General features: G+C 39.5%; 2 long non-coding RNA genes across 2 annotated transcripts; both read right to left on the bottom strand.

Moving 5' to 3' along the window:
* Window positions 1-536: 536 nt before the first annotated feature.
* Window positions 537-2,629, bottom strand: LOC149498951 (uncharacterized). Its single transcript, XR_016322587.1, has 3 exons — window positions 2,409-2,629; window positions 2,192-2,271; window positions 537-686 (listed from the first exon to the last, which is right to left on the bottom strand). It is a non-coding gene; the product is annotated as an uncharacterized LOC149498951 (long non-coding RNA).
* A 5,704-nt stretch (window positions 2,630-8,333) lies between these two features.
* LOC149498950 (uncharacterized) lies at window positions 8,334-10,405 on the bottom strand. Its single transcript, XR_016322580.1, has 3 exons — window positions 10,185-10,405; window positions 9,968-10,047; window positions 8,334-8,483 (listed from the first exon to the last, which is right to left on the bottom strand). It is a non-coding gene; the product is annotated as an uncharacterized LOC149498950 (long non-coding RNA).
* Window positions 10,406-11,814: the final 1,409 nt, after the last annotated feature.

Below are 11,814 nucleotides of genomic sequence, written 5' to 3'. Positions count from 1 at the left end.
TACTAGGTCTAAGTTAATTCTTAGGGATTCTGAGTTTTGATCTTTGCTGTAAGATTATATCCTCCTACTTGGTAACCCATTTCAATCGGTATGACAGCCTCCACTGTAACACCCACCGGCCAATCCCGAAGAACCAGACGGCGGATGCCACAATCGGTGCCGGAGCACCGTCTTATGTCACTTATTAAAGCTAGATCACAAATTAGAAGTGGTTAAATTTTCATAAGGAGGCAAGTACTTAACATTTTGTTTTGTTTTTTTTTTTTTTTTTTTTACAAAAATAATATTTGAGGAAATTCCTACGAAAATTTCGCAAGAGTTTCCCCTAAAAATTAACTTGCCACACAAAGAAAATATACACACTTCCAATTTTCTCCAAACCCCCAAAACTCCAATTCAACACAACATACTACAAGCACTTCTAAATATCCATCAACATACGCATAAAATTCAAAACACATTCTTTTCAAGGAATCTATAATCATCATACACCAAAAATATAATAAGATGTTATTTCCTTAAATAATCATAACTCTTAATACATTATAAACTTATTATGTCCAACCTTCACAACACAATATTTATATACATGCCAAAAATCACCATTTACAAAATATCCTACCCAAAATGTGATATCTACTCTGATGCTCGTCCTCTGGTCTTGAAGAACACCCTCCGCTCCTAACCTGCGCGTGATAAAAATCAACGCGCTGAGTGGAAGACTCAGTGGTGCTAAATAACCAACAATTTAATTAACAATAATAGTCAAGGCAAAACTTAAATTACTCAACTATATAAATACTGAAATCGCATGCATTTAATTCAAATACAAAAATAAATACAAATATGTCTTCATTCTTTTATAGCAACAATAAAATTTTATTTTTCGTTAAGGCTCGTACTCATGCAGAATGAACATAAGCAGATTTGATCGTGGCCTATATTAGCGCCACCCCCATCACATACTCGTGGCCTATGAAAGCACCACCGTGGCCTATGAAAGCACCACCCCCATCACACAATCGGGGCCTATGAAAGCACCACCGTGGCCTATGAAAGCACCACCGTGGCCTATGAAAGCACCACCCCATCACACAAATAAGCGCGTCCGCCTATTTAGAAGGGCTGATAACCCTAGCATATGATCATAGCTTCACAATAAGAAAATCCATCTCATCATACCACGTTTCAATCATGCATAGTAGAGCCCAAATCAAAATCATTCTTTCACAAAAGCAATAATTATAAATCAAAACCTCTTCATTTCTTAATACTCATTACTCAAAACATTATAGATATATATAAACTTAAGATAGTATAAAAGTACATAAATCAAGAACTTTTCAGCATTTTCATAATCTTGACCTTTGCTGGGTTTTTAACACATAATTTGAGTTATGGGTCTCCAAATTGAATGAAATCAGATTCATTAGAAAGATAAGACAAAATACTACAAATGTTCAGAAGGGACCACAGCCCAGATCAAAGAGTAAGATAGCAAACAAAAGCTCAGAACACAGACCAACAGATCAGACCTGATTCAGCAGAACCAAGTCCAATGTTTCTTGAATTCCTACTTCACAAAACACTCAAATGAAACCAATCCAGAACGAGAGAAGTCTGAAGACACAGGGAAACAACTTTTATGAAGAACTCAGAACCTAATCTTGTCATTATAGTGGTCAAAATGGGCACTCAATTTAGTAATGCATGTGGCCCGACACAACAGAGTCAGTTTGGGTGTTTCAGCCATAAGTTGAGCTATGTATCTCCAATTTGGACAAAAGAGGATGGGTTGGAAAGATAAGAAGTAAAGCTATAACTTTTATGAAGAACATAAGACATTATTTGGCCATTTGAGTGGTCAAAATGGACAATCATTTCGGATAGACAGGTAAGACAGCATAACAGAACCAGTTTTGGTATTTCAATCATAAGTTGAGCTACAAGTATTGGAATTAGACATAAGAATATGTTCTGGAAAGCTGAGAAATAGAGCTACAACGTTCATGAAGAAGTCAGAAACACATGGGAATTGTAAAGGGGTCAAAAATGAGTTCCAATCCCACGGCAGAACACATCTCACATTAAAATCAGCAATTTCAACAAAACATACAAAGTTCCCAAAATATATTCAAAACTCTAACCATGTAAAAACAACTTAAACAAGTGAAATTATGATTGCACTAACCTTATTAACAAGCTTGAATAAGCTTGGAAAGCCTTACTCCTTGGCTTTCTCTTTACCCTTTGAGGATGGTTCTCCAACCTCTTCAAAGCATGAAAAATCAACATTACAAGCAAAACTTGACAAAAGAAATAGTTGGAGCATGATTTAATGCATCAATAACATGTCTAAACCATGAATTCTACTTAACAATTCACAAAACTCAAAAACCACAACTTACTTGCTTCAATGGTAACTTCACTTCTCTTTGCTTTTAATCACCAAACTCAACTTCTACTTCTTAATTCTTAAGAATAAAGTACTAATCTATGGTTTAATTAGGTAGTTTGGTGGTAAATTTGGAGGTAAGAAAATGAAGAAATGAAAGAAAGAGGAAGAAGATGGAGATGGCGTGGATAAGGAGAAGAGAAGAAAGAAATAAGTGTTGTGGTGTTTACTTTAAGTGCCAAAGTCAAATTTGACTTCCAAATTTCATATCAATTGTGTGGCTAAGATCAAGTCCTAAGTAATCTCATCCAACGGCTCTAAATATTCCTCAAATACTCCTCTTCTACTTATTATTTAACTCCACCAATTAATTAAATTAACTCCACTAAAATAATTCCTCATTTATTTCTTAATAGACCACACTAGAAATATTATGCATGTAATACATAAACTCTCCAAAAATATTCATTAAATATTTTCTACCCACCTAAATCATGCAAACATGCTCCAAAAATAGTAAATAAAATATTAACTATGCATAGTAATTTTTCCGGACTAAAATAATACCAAGTCCCGGACCGATGGTACTATTCACAGACCGGTAAATCACTATTGCCGACACTAAAAGAAAAATCAGTCTGTTACAGTTCTCCCCCCCTTAAAAGAAATTCGTCCTCGAATTTACCTGGTGTAAATAACTGAGGATGCTGTTGTCTCATAATATCTTCACTTTCCCATGTAGCTTCCTCGGTCTTATGGTTTCTCCAAAGGACCTTTACCAAAGGTATTCTCTTATTCCTTAGTTCCTTGATTTCCCTCGCAAGTATCCTCACTGGTTCTTCCTCATAGGTCAAATCTGGCTCTATGGTAACAGATTCAACTGGTATCACATGCGATGGGTCGGACCGATATCTCCTCAACATAGACACGTGGAAAACATTATGGATCCTATCCAGGTCTGGTGGTAAAGCTAGTCTATAGGCTAATGGACCCACACGCTCAATGATCTCATATGGACCAATGAACCTAGGACTAAGCTTACCCTTTCTTCCAAATCTCAATATTTTTTTCCATGGAGATACCTTAAGGAAAACCTTATCACCCACTGCATACTCTATATCCCTCCTCTTCAAGTCTGCATAGGACTTTTGACGATCTGAAGCTGCTTTCAATCTATCTCTGATAATTCTGACCTTATCCTCTGTGTCTCGAATCAAATCTGGACCTATAATCTTGCCCTCACTCAATTCGGACCAACATAGTGGAGTCCTACATCTCCTGCCATATAGTGCTTCAAAAGGGGCCATCTGAATACTCGATTGATAACTATTATTGTAGGCAAATTCTAAAAGTCGAATGTACTTCTCCCAACTGCCCTCAAACTCAATAGCACAAGCTCTTAACATATCCTCCAAAATCTGAATAACCCGCTCTGACTGACCATCAGTCTGAGGATGAAAAGCTGTGCTGAAATTCAGCTTAGTACCCAGGGCCTCATGTAGCTTCTTCCAAAATCTAGAAGTAAATCTCGGATCTCTATCTGAAATGATGGAAGAAGGAACCACCCCATGTAATCTCACTATCTCATCTATATAAAGCTCTGCATACTGCTCCATGGTGAAGTCAGTCCTAACAGGAAGAAAGTGTGCCGACTTAGTTAGCCTGTCAACTATTACCCATACAGCATCTTTCTTTTTAGGAGTTAAAGGCAATTCAGTCACAAAATCCATAGTAACCTTATCTCATTTCCACTCTGGAATAGAAGTAGGGTGTAACAAACCAGAAGGAAACTGATGCTCTGCTTTCACTTGCTGGCACGTCAAGCACCTCGACACATAATCTGTGATATCCCTCTTCATCGCCGGCCACCAATAGTGTGATTTCAAATCATGATACATCTTATTACTGCCAGGATGCATAGCATAGGGACTACTATGCGCTTCCTTTAAGATACTCTTTCTCAACTCTGAAATTTTAGGCACACAAATCCGATCCCCAAAGTACAAGCAGTCCTCTCTAATCTCAAATCCCTTTTTCTTACCCTCTCTGACTAGACCTTTCCACAAGGCAATAGTCTCATCACCCTGCTGTGCATCTCTAATCTGCTGCAGTAGGCTAGGTTTCACCATAAGCTCTGCTATAAGAGCACCATCTCTAGTCACAGATAAGCGTGCATTCATAGCACGAAGAGCAACTAATGCCTTTCTACTGAGTGCATCTGCCACTACATTAGCTCTACCCGGGTGGTAATCAATAGTGAACTCATAGTCCTTAAGTAGCTCTAACCATCTGCGCTGCCTCAGGTTAAGCTCTCTCTGCGTAAGCAAATACTTAAGGCTCTTATGATCCGTATACAAGTGGCATTTCTCACCATACAAGTAATGTCTCCAAATCTTCAAGGCAAACACAATAGCTGCTAACTCCAAATCATGGGTAGGATAGTTCTTCTCATGTGGCTTCAGCTGTCGGGAAGCATAAGCAATCACCTTGCCCTCCTGCATAAGCACACAACCCAGACCATTATGCGAAGCATCACTATAAACATCATATGGTCTGCCTGGAGCTGGCTGTGTCAAAACTGGAGCCTCAGTAAGCATCGCCTTAAGCTTCTCAAAGCTACTCTGGCATCTATCAGTCCACTCAAAACGGACATCCTTACGAAGAAGTCTAGTCAAAGGGGCTGCGATAAGAGAAAACCCCTTGACAAACCTCCTGTAATATCCAGCCAAACCTAAGAAACTGCGAATCTCTGTGACATTAGTAGGTGGCTTCCAATCAAGCACTGCCTCAATCTTCTTTGGGTCCACCCGAATACCCTCTGCAGAAACAACATGCCCTAAGAAAGTAATCTCAGTCAACCAAAATTCACACTTACTGAGCTTGGCATACAACTGTCGGTCTCTCAAAGTCTGCAGAACTGTTCGTAGGTGATGATCATGATCCTCTCTAGTCGGAGAGTACACCAAAATATCATCAATAAAAACCACCACGAACTGATCCAAATAAGGATGGAAGATCCGGTTCATCAGGTCCATAAACACTGCTGGGGCATTAGTCAACCCAAATGGCATCACTAAAAACTCATAGTGACCGTAGCGTGTCCTGAAAGCAGTCTTAGGTACATCTGATCCCTTCACCCTTAGCTGATGATAACCTGATCTCAGATCTATCTTCGAGAATACACTAGCTCCTCTCAACTGATCAAACAAATCATCTATCCGAGGCAATGGATACCGATTCTTCACAGTAGCTTTGTTAAGTTGTCTGTAATCAATACACAATCTAAGTGAGCCATCCTTCTTCTTTACGAACAATACTGGAGCACCCCATGGAGATACACTAGGACGAATAAAACCCTTATCAAGCAACTCCTGAATCTGTATCTTTAACTCTTTCAATTCAGCAGGCGCCATCCGATACGGAGCAATGGATATCGGTGCAGTACCAGGCATAACCTCAATACCAAACTCAACCTCTCTCTCAGGAGGTAAACCAGGCAACTCCTCTGGAAACACATCCGGAAAATCACATACTGTGGGTATATCATGGACACTAGGAGACTCTGACTCTGGAGCAAGTACACAAGGCCTCACAACCATGCTGTATCATTCTCCTAGCAGTACTGGCTGAAATAACATTAGAGAGGTAATCCATCCTCTCCCCCACAACTACAATCTCCTCTTCAGACGGAGTCTGAAGCATAATCCTCTTACGTCTACAATCAACAATGACCCCATGTCTAGACAACCAATCCATACCCAATATCACATCATACTCCTGAAAAGGCAACTCTATCAAATCACCCGGAAATACATACCCATGAATGACTACAGGGCAATCTCTATACACCCGATCAACTACTACACTCTGACCCAAAGGGCTAGTAACCTCAACGCTGTGCTCTAATGTCTCAGCATGCATACTACCCAGTCTACCCACATGTGTGCATATGTATGAATGCGTGGAGCCTGGATCAATCAAAGCAAGTACAAAAGTGTCAAAGATAAAGAAGGTACCTGCAATGACGTCCGCCGCATCCCGCTGCTCCCTGGTCCTGATGGCATAAGCTCTCGCCTGTGCTCTAGCCTCTGGTCTCTCCACAGTCTCAGAAACTGGTCTCTCACTCCTAGTCCCATATCCCTCACTACGGCCTCTACCTCTGCCTCTCTGAACATAGGGAGCTGGCCTCCCAACCTGCTGAGCTGGACGAGTCACAGTCATAGGACAATCCCTAATTATATGCTCAGTGGATCCACATCTATAGCAAGCTCGCGTAGCTGCCCAACACACCCCAACATGCCTCCTGCCACACTGACTGCAAATCGGTAGACCTGGCCATGTAGCACCTCCACCACTAGCAACAGATGAAGCCGGAGGAGCTGGTCTCGTAAATATACCCCGACCAACTGTCTGGCCCGGTCGGACCCCCATCTGCGATCCGCCTCTAAATCTCTTGCTACTAGACTGGACCCCTGAAGTCTGTCCAGACGTAGCACTCTGAAATCTCTTATACTGACTACTCTGTTGGATCCTCTGACCTCTGGCCTGTCTCTCATTCCGAATAAGCTCAAGCTCTGTAGCAGCCTTCACCAAACCAGCTAATGTAGTGTGGGGCTGGGATGTCAAGTGCATCCTATACTCATCCAGTAACCCCTTCCGAAACCGCTTACACCGATCTGCCTCAGTAGGGACCAACGTAGAAGCATACCGACTCAACCGCAGAAACTCCCGCTCATACTCGGAGACAGTCATCCGTCCCTGCCTAAGCTCAAGGAACTCTGCTATCCTCTGATCTGTGTATAACTCCCCTACATATTTCTCCCGAAAAGCAGAGAGAAAGAAATCCCAAGTAACATCCTCGGCTCTCGCTATCTTAACCATAGACTCCCACCATAGGTAAGCCTCTTCCTTTAGTAAGGAAACAGCACAAATCAATCTATCTGCAGGAGTACACTGCATCTGGTCCAAAACCCTCTCTGTAGCTTGGAGCCAAAATTCTGCTGCAGAAGGATCATCATCTCTCCGACCCATAAAATCCTCAACACGATACTTCCTCAGTCTCTCTACCGGGGTATGAACTGGAACAGGGGCTGGTGCGACTGGAGCCTGGGGAACAGCTCCTGCAGCCTGCCTCAATGCAGCTACCATCTGCTGTACCAAATCACCCTGATTAGGCCCCGCAGGACCCGCAGTAGCCTGCCCTACAGCCGAGGCGCGCTCTGCATTAGAACCCAAAATGCCACCAGCAACACCACCGGCTGGCCTACCGCCCTCTAACATAGCACCCTCTGGAGGGGCATAACTGTCCACCTCCTCATCCGGCAGGCGCTGAGACATCACTAAATACCTACAAAGACCAGCGGATTCGCATCAGAGAGAAATTCCCAAAACAGACTAATGGCATGTATTTAACTTAAATCACTTATATCATTACTCCAAAGCGGATAAACTCTCATACCAAATCATATATCCTAGAATCGTCTAAACCTATGCTCTGATACCACAAAATGTAACACCCACCGGCCAATCCCGAAGAACCAGACGGCGGATGCCACAATCGGTGCCGGAGCACCGTCTTATGTCACTTATTAAAGCTAGATCACAAATTAAAAGTGGTTAAATTTTCATAAGGAGGCAAGTAATTAACATTTTGTTTTGTTTTTTTTTTTTTTTTTTACAAAAATAATATTTGAGGAAATTCCTACGAAAATTTCGCAAGAGTTTCCCCTAAAAATTAACTTGCCACACAAAGAAAATATACACACTTCCAATTTTCTCCAAACCCCCAAAACTCCAATTCAACACAACATACTACAAGCACTTCTAAATATCCATCAACATACGCATAAAATTCAAAACACATTCTTTTCAAGGAATCTATAATCATCATACACCAAAAATATGATAAGATGTTATTTCCTTAAATAATCATAACTCTTAATACATTATAAACTTATTATGTCCAACCTTCACAACACAATATTTATATACATGCCAAAAATCACCATTTACAAAATATCCTACCCAAAATGTGATATCTACTCTGATGCTCGTCCTCTGGTCTTGAAGAACACCCTCCGCTCCTAACCTGCGCGTGATAAAAATCAACGCGCTGAGTGGAAGACTCAGTGGTGCTAAATAACCAACAATTTAATTAACAATAATAGCCAAGGCAAAACTTAAATTACTCAACTATATAAATACTGAAATCGCATGCATTTAATTCAAATACAAAAATAAATACAAATATGTCTTCATTCTTTTATAGCAACAATAAAATTTTATTTTTCGTTAAGGCTCGTACTCATGCAGAATGAACATAAGCAGATTTGATCGTGGCTTATATTAGCGCCACCCCCATCACATACTCGTGGCCTATGAAAGCACCACCGTGGCCTATGAAAGCACCACCCCCATCATACAATCGTGGCCTATGAAAGCACCACCGTGGCCTATGAAAGCACCACCCCATCACACAAATAAGCGCGTCCGCCTATTTAGAAGGGCTGATAACCCTAGCATATGATCATAGCTTCACAATAAGAAAATCCATCTCATCATACCACGTTTCAATCATGCATTGTAGAGCCCAAATCAAAATCATTCTTTCACAAAAGCAATAATTATAAATCAAAACCTCTTCATTTCTTAATACTCATTACTCAAAACATTATAGATATATATAAACTTAAGATAGTATAAAAGTACATAAATCAAGAACTTTTCAGCATTTTCATAATCTTGACCTTTGTTGGGTTTTTAACACATAATTTGAGTTATGGGTCTCCAAATTGAATGAAATCAGATTCATTAGAAAGATAAGACAAAATACTACAAATGTTCAGAAGGGACCACAGCCCAGATCAAAGAGTAAGATAGCAAACAAAAGCTCAGAACACAGACCAACAGATCAGACCTGATTCAGCAGAACTAAGTCCAATGTTTCTTGAATTCCTACTTCACAAAACACTCAAATGAAACCAATCTAGAACTAGAGAAGTCTCAAGACACAGGGAAACAACGTTTATGAAGAACTCAGAACCTAATCTTGTCATTATAGTGGTCAAAATGGGCACTCAATTTAGTAATGCATGTGGCCCGACACAACAGAGTCAGTTTGGGTGTTTCAGCCATAAGTTGAGCTATGTATCTCCAATTTGGACAAAAGAGGATGGGTTGGAAATATAAGAAGTAAATCTATAACTGTTATGAAGAACATAAGACATTATTTTGCCATTTGAGTGGTCAAAATGGACAATCATTTCGGATAGACAGGTAAGACAGCATAACAGAACCAGTTTTGGTATTTCAATCATAAGTTGAGCTACAAGTATTGGAATTAGACATAAGAATATGTTCTGGAAAGCTGCGAAATAGAGCTACAACTTTCATGAAGAAGTCAGAAACAAATGGGAAGTGTAAAGGGGTCAAAAATGAGTTCCAATCCCACGGCAGAACACATCTCACATTAAAATCAGCAATTTCAACAAAACATACAAAGTTCCCAAAATATATTCAAAACCCTAACCATGTAAAAACAACTTAAACAAGTGAAATTATGATTGCACTAACCTTATTAACAAGCTTGAATAAGCTTGGAAAGCCTTACTCCTTGGCTTTCTCTTTACCCTTTGAGGATGGTTCTCCAACCTCTTCAAAGCATGAAAAATCAACATTACAAGCAAAACTTGACAAAAGAAATAGTTGGAGCATGATTTAATGCATCAATAACATGTCTAAACCATGAATTCTACTTAACAATTCACAAAACTCAAAAACCACAACTTACTTGCTTCAATGGTAACTTCACTTCTCTTTGCTTTTAATCACCAAACTCAACTTCTACTTCTTAATTCTTAAGAATAAAGTACTAATCTATGGTTTAATTAGGTAGTTTGGTGGTAAATTTGGAGGTAAGAAAATGAAGAAATGAAAGAAAGAGGAAGAAGATGGAGATGGCGTGGATAAGGAGAAGAGAAGAAAGAAATAAGTGTTGTGGTGTTTACTTTAAGTGCCAAAGTCAAATTTGACTTCCAAATTTCATATCAATTGTGTGGCTAAGATCAAGTCCTAAGTAATCTCATCCAACGGCTCTAAATATTCCTCAAATACTCCTCTTCTACTTATTATTTAACTCCACCAATTAATTAAATTAACTCCACTAAAATAATTCCTCATTTATTTCTTAATAGACCACACTAGAAATATTATGCATGTAATACATAAACTCTCCAAAAATATTCATTAAATATTTTCTACCCACCTAAATCATGCAAACATGCTCCAAAAATAGTAAATAAAATATTAACTATGCATAGTAATTTTTCCGGACTAAAATAATACCAAGTCCCGGACCGATGGTACTATTCACAGACCGGTAAATCACTATTGCCGACACTAAAAGAAAAATCAGTCTGTTACATCCACTCCATACACCAGGAAGAACGGTGTCTCGCCAGTAGAGTTTCTAGGGGTGGTCCTATAAGACCATAACATTCTTCAGCCTAACTAGTTCCTATTTCTTCTAGCCTATAATTAATACCTTGCAAAATAATTCTGTTTGTGACTTCTATCAAGCCATTAGTTTGAGGGTGGTACTTCACCATTTCATGTTATTGGGCTGCTGTTCTAATGTTTGCCTCATACTTTCTTTCTCCTGGTAATTCTTAGGGATTCAGAGTTTTGATCTTCGCTGTAAGATTATATCCTCCTACTTGGCAACCCCATTTCGATCTATATGAAAGCTTCCACTCCATACACTAATAAGAATGGTGTATCGCCAGTAGAGTTTCTAGGGGTGTTCCTGTAAGACCGTAACACACTGTTTAGCTCTTTAGCCTAACTAGTTCCTGTTTCTTCTAGCCTCTTTTTAATACCCTGTAAAATAGTTCTATTTGTGACTTCTATCAAGCCATTAGTTTGAGGGCATGCTACTAAGGTGAAGTGCAGGCTGATATTCCAATTAGTGCATAACTCTTTAACACTTCGTTTTGTTTGGAAGGTAGTTCACCTGTTTCTGGATGTTTTATTGTTGGGGTCATCCAATTTGGTTTGGTTGCCAGGGGGAGGGCCTCATCACCATTAATGCTCGAACATACTTGTTTTTCAACAAAAACACCAGCTGGCAATGCTTCACTTTTGGCGATGGCTTTGGCAATCATATCAACTGTATGATTTTCTTATCGAAGTATCTTCCTGATCTTCCAACTACCTTCGTCTTTCTCCAATTGGTTTAGCAAGCTTTTTGCAAAGGTTTGGTATTTATTCATGGAGGGTTCTTTTGCTAAAAACTTCCCTGTCACTTAATTTACCACCAATTGTGAGTCTAAGAAGATCTGTGTATCTTTTTGCAAAGGTTTGGTATTTATCTCTTTATTTTCCTTAAATTCATCCTCAATTTCTTCAAATCCTTTTATTTC

Source organism: Jatropha curcas, chromosome 1 (genome assembly GCF_041381405.1).
Source record: "Jatropha curcas cultivar XTBG-Jc1 chromosome 1, XTBG_Jcur_1.0, whole genome shotgun sequence".
NCBI lineage: Eukaryota > Viridiplantae > Streptophyta > Magnoliopsida > Malpighiales > Euphorbiaceae > Jatropha > Jatropha curcas.
The sequence above is the reverse complement of the archived record's forward strand: the minus strand, read 5'-3'. Positions and strand labels throughout refer to the sequence as shown.